This window comes from Octodon degus, unplaced genomic scaffold, assembly GCF_000260255.1.
Source record: "Octodon degus isolate 3935 unplaced genomic scaffold, OctDeg1.0 scaffold00177, whole genome shotgun sequence".
Lineage (NCBI taxonomy): Eukaryota > Metazoa > Chordata > Mammalia > Rodentia > Octodontidae > Octodon > Octodon degus.
This window is the reverse complement of record NW_004524753.1, coordinates 2,527,546-2,533,002: the sequence shown is the minus strand read 5'-3', so window position 1 is coordinate 2,533,002 and position 5,457 is coordinate 2,527,546. Positions and strand designations below refer to the sequence as shown.

At 42.1% G+C, this 5,457-nt stretch overlaps 1 protein-coding gene across 2 annotated transcripts in view; it reads left to right on the top strand.

The window, feature by feature from the left end:
* The first annotated feature begins 2,269 nt into the window (after positions 1-2,269).
* The window catches only part of Gfm2 (G elongation factor mitochondrial 2), a 69,185-nt gene continuing 65,997 nt past the window's right edge, over positions 2,270-5,457 (top strand). Inside the window, exon 1 of one of the 2 annotated variants that reach the window (XM_004643485.3) lies at positions 2,270-2,439. The gene's annotated coding sequence lies outside the window, so the exon portion shown is untranslated. Of the gene's footprint in view, positions 2,444-5,457 lie in introns of both variants that reach the window. The other variant, XM_023703658.1, reaches the window with a different exon arrangement.

Sequence of the window (5,457 nt, the reverse complement as noted above, 5' to 3'; positions counted from 1 at the left end):
AATGGGCTTACTTACGTCTTCTTCATTTGTATTTTCTCTGCATGGCGCTGTTTGTGGTAGAGCTTAGCCTTCAGGCCAATCATTTTTTTTGCCTTCTTTGAACGTTCATGAGCCTCTCGACTTTCCTTTTTTCTCTTTTTCTCATGGTAATCCAAGCGGTACCCATAGCGTTTACGATGTAATTCAATATATTCATTCTGTGGCTATGATGCAAGAAATGTTCTTTTTAAGGTTCTGACAAGATTATTCTAAAATTATTTTACACAGCACAAAAGGAAGATGAGTATCCAAATTCTCACATGGTTAAATGGCACTACTAAATCTATTCATACAATGTAAGTTAAATTTTTATCTTGAATGATATGATTATTATCTATAATGTTCCGAAAATTATTATTATATGTTTCCACACTGGCGATTGAACTCTGGATCTTGGGCTTGGCAGATGGGCTGCTGAACTATCTTTCCAGCCCTGAAAATTATTGTTTTATTGAAGGGAACTACGCAAAATCTATTGAACCACTAAAAGTATGAGCTGAGCATAGGATTTCTCTTCTTTTTCCTCTGACATGCGTAATCTGTAGTTTCACTATCATTTCATACTTCGCCAGTTTTCATGAAGGACAATTTACACAACACAGAACATTGCCTTTTTTAAAGGTAGGTTCTGACTAGAGTTCTGTAACCACAACAATCAAGACAACAAATGTTTCCATCACCTCCACAGGTTCTCTTGTATCACTTAAAAATCTTTTTCATCTCCAATTTGATGCCTGTATGTAGACTTTTGCCTTTCTCAAACAAAAATGTAAGTGGAATCTACAACACATAGCTATTTAAAACTAGCCTCTTTCCTTCAACATGAGACTTTTGGAACTCATCTATCTTGCTATTAATATATCAGAACTTCAGTTGTTTTTATATTGCTTACTATTCTACTATATGACCTTTTTTTTTTTTGGTACTGGGGATTGAACTCAGGACCCTGTGCTTGCCAGGCTAGCGCTTATTCTACGGAGCTCCCCGGCCCCCTCTACTATATGACTTTAACCCCATGTATTTATCCACTGACCATCTGGCAGATATCTCAGCTGTACAGTTTTTTATTAGGAATAAAGCTCCAACAAGCCACTATATGCTCATCTCATAGGGGCATCTGTTTACTGCGAGACTGTTTATAAGAGTCTATTATTTTACATTCCACAGCAGTTTACAGAACACAACTTGCGCTTTATTTTTTACAACTTGCGTTTTAAACAGCTATTTCAAGCATGTGGCTAGAATCTACGTATACGTATAAAAATAACTTTAATGGTCACCCATGCGTCCATTTTCTTAGAAGAGGTACAAAACAAAATGACAAAAGCCTGAGAGATTGCCATACCTCAGGCAGAAGGAGAGCCCTGGTGCCAGGGAAAAGAGGACGAGGCACTGCGGAGTGGCGTCTGGCCTTTAAGCCCTAAATGCCCGCGTTCCCGGCGCCACCGTCCTGTAGCTACTACAGGGAACTGGCGCCTGGCAATTCTCTCCTCGCTGTACACAAGAACGTGGACTATTCCTGGCGCACAACTATAACAGAATAAGTCGGTGCGGTGTTTCCAACTGCTGTCACACAAAGTGTGGCAACCGAAAGGCACGAGGCAGTCGGTTTTCTAGGGACACAGATGTACACAGAGAAAGGCGCTGGCAGCCCGATCTGCCATTCACTTGCCATTTGGCAAGAGCCCACCAGTCTCCTCAGAAGTCACCTGACGAGGTGCGACTAATTATGCCCCGTGCCGCTCTGCCACGGCTGGAAGGTGCCGAAACCAGAAATGTACGAGAATAAACTCTGTCTCGCTCCGCGACTTGCGTTCTAGCAAATCCCCCACTCTACGTCCCTCAGGTTCTTCCACTCCGCGGAGTTCCCCGGCCCACGAGCATCCTACTTCCGCGTACCAACTCTCACTCCCGGGCGCCGAGGCCTCACTAACTCCGACACCGTTCCGTGGCGAGCGCCCGACCGAGTGTGCTTACCATGATGACAGCTGCAGAGCCACCGCCGGCGCCTCAAGAGTGCAAATAAAGGTCCTAACTTTGGGGCGTCTCAGACGCACGAGCTGCCTCCGCGCAGCCGGAAACAGGAAGGAGTTACCCTGTAAAATGGCCGAGTGAAGAGCAAGCGCGACGCACCCGTTCCGACTTCCGGAATGAAGGTCTCCTTTAGCCGGCCTGGCCGAAGTTGCCGGCAGGCAGCATTTGGCTGCTGCACCGCCGGAAGTGCTGGGATGCAGCTGCGGGAGAAGGTAGAGCCGGACAAGTAGGTTTAGTTAGAGGGAGCGGAGGGGCCGCGCAGGTGAGGTGGTGGAATCCGAGGTTGTGGTAGATTTCCGAGAGGCGTGAGCCTCCAGCCCTGCAGCCTGGCAGGAGGAAGCCACCCTGCGTGCGGGGCGCCGTCAGGTGGGTTCCGCAGCCGGTCACTGAGGGGCCCCGCGGTGGCCTCAGCGCGCGCTCGCCGCGGGCCTTTCGCTCTGCCCTTCCGCGACTGCGACCGATGTGTTTTGTTTTTTGTTTGTTTTCCCCTGCCTCTGTAAAGTATGTAGAATTAAGAAGGATGCAGAGAAATTAAAATTTCTTCTTAGGAAAGTAAAGTTGCCCATCCTCGTCAACTGCCCACGAAGCATATGAAGGTCTTGTTTTTTCTGGAGGTGGAGGTGCGGAACTAATTGTTGAAATTCCTGAGACCTCTGGTGGTGTGGACCAAGTGCTGTAGCAAAAATAACCACGGGCATTCCACTTTGGAAAATGTTGTTTTTCATAAGACTGTAATTTCATCTACATCTACCGAACTTACTTTAAAATGGATAAAAGTATTTTAAAGCTTTGTTTTAATTTCTAGTGTTTTAACTGTAAATTACATAACACAACTTTTTGGAGTTCTGAATCACTTTTAAGAGTATATGTTTCCTTTTTTTTTTTTTTTTAAGAGTATACGTTTCAAAAAAAAAAAATCATTCTCAAATTTGGGGGCCTGCCCGTTAGCATTTGTATGCATTGCAAACGTATACTTGTTTTTGCTAGCTCAGGCTGCTTTAAGGGCGTGTTTGATAATGCAGGTGGAGGTGAGGATGGAACCGAGATATCCTGCGCCTGACTTCATTTGCAGGAGCAGGCGCTTAAACAACTGAGCTAACAGCCAGGCCTCCAAAGTTGAGAATGATTTTTCGTTTTTTTTTTCTTTTTGAAACGTGTGTGCTTTTAAGAGATTCAGAACTCCAAAAAGTTTTGTTATGTAATTTACAGCTAAGACATTAGAAATTAAAACAAAGCTTTAAAATACTTTTATTCATTTTAAAGTAAGTTCAGTAGATGTTGGTGCAATTATAGTCTTATGAAAAATAACATTTTCCAAAACAAAAAAAAATTTGGCTTCATGTATGACATTGTTTTCCAATTTCGGACATTTTTTATATGTCTGGTTTAATGTCTAACAGCGTCTCAGCTTCCCTATTTTGTCTGGTTGCAATTTGTGATGTAAATCCATCATACAGATGTGTGTTTGGAAAGGCATATTTCAAGAAAATTGTGGGTCATCTTAGATAATGTAAGAAGCCTTGTTAAGTTTTGTAAAGATTAATTGCAACGTGGCATCAGATTGTATTAGTGAAGTTTTTGTAGTATTGTTTTGTGATGTAAGAGTTTCATTATATAGTTTAGGCTAGAACTCACTTTGTAACCCAGGCTGGCCTCAAACTCTGAGTGATCCTCTTGCCTCAGCCTCCCAAGGGCTGGGGTTACAGGTCAGGGGTTACTACACCTTGCCTGTAATAGTGAAGTTTTTGTATGCTTTTGTATTCAAATCTGTTTTGGTTTGGAATGGCTCTTCTACAAAAACCATGCATGATTTTAGACATCGTGCTGTAGTGTTTTGGAAAATAATCTTATCACTGAGTCGTGCACACCTCGGAGACATTGGCAGAATCCATTACATGATATACAGAAATCCTTAATATCACCAAAGATCTCTTTGCAAGTCGTTTGAGCGCTGATTGGCTGTCAAGCCCATGGGGGTAGATGCCAGTGTCCGCAGATTGATGGAGTGATGGGACAGGTACCTCCTGGGCAGAGGTGGCTACAAAATTGCTCCCTTTTGACAGCACTGGGTTAGAATGACTAGAGGCAGATGTTTTTTACCATAGAAACTGGAGAGTGATGATGAGGCTGTGAAGTTTGTCGTTTGGACTAAAGAAGGGCTGGAGTCAGGATATAATTAGGAAGAAAATCGACGAACTTGGTGGCTTCCTAAATCAGGAGCAGATTGAGGAAGAATGCCAGTGGGATTTGACGTGGCTTCTGACATAACGTGGAGACAGTGGTTTACCTCTACCTCGCTCTGCACTCAGTCTTAGATGTTTCCGTTGCTTGTCTCACAGCTTTGATGTAATACTAGAAACACGGGGTGAACATTTAGTGAAAGTGTTGTTTTGTTTTGCTTTGGCAATGCTGGGGATAGACTGATGATGACCTTACCTAATAAGCTAGGCAAATACGGTCCTGCTAAACTACGCCTCTTGTCCTAGTAAATGTTTTTAAACTTAAGGTGCTTAGTTTCTATAGTCAGAGGATTAGGGCTTCCTTTTGCATTTTTTTTTTTTTTAATGTGATTTTAGGGCCGGGGAGATGGCTCAGTGGAATAAGCGCTTCCCTGGCAAGCACAAGGGTCTGAGTTCAATCCCCGGTTCTGAAAAAAAAAAAACAAAAAAAACCCTGTGATTTTAGTCTTATATATTTGTGATAAGAAAATCATAATATGCAGATAAATTTTACTGCCACTGAGAAATTAATGAGTCTATGTGAGAATGTTTATTTTCTCTACTTATTACATAAAAATTGTTTTAGTTGATATGTTTTTATTTTGATTTTTTTTGTCACTTTATTAGATGACATTAGTTTAAGTTTCAACTACTAAACAGCACTTTGAGTGGTGAAAACACAGATAGTATATTGTCATACTTGAATGCTTTTCTTTAAAAACACAATTCCAGTCCTTATATGTATTACAAAACAGCCTTAAAGGAAGAAGTGACATCTTTTCTACAGTACTTAAGATACTAAATACAGAACTGAAAAGCAGTCTAACAGAAACAAAGGCAAGTCTTCACAGCTGTATGATTTCAGCAGCCAAAGCTGGATGATGGACTGAAACATTACTATACAACTGGGACAAAACATATACAAGTAGTTGATATGTTTTTAGCAATTTTAATACATATTTCAGTAATGTTTTCATAGCCTTCTTTAGGCATTAAACTATATTGGAAACAGGAAATCTTTAACTTAAAAGAACCATATTTTAGGGGCTGGTGAGATGGCTCAGTGGTCTAAAGCACCTACTTGGAACAAGCTTGGCAAAGCACAGGGACCGCAGTTCAATCCCCCAGCACCACATGCCAGCCAGCCCACCCCCTGGTGGGCTGA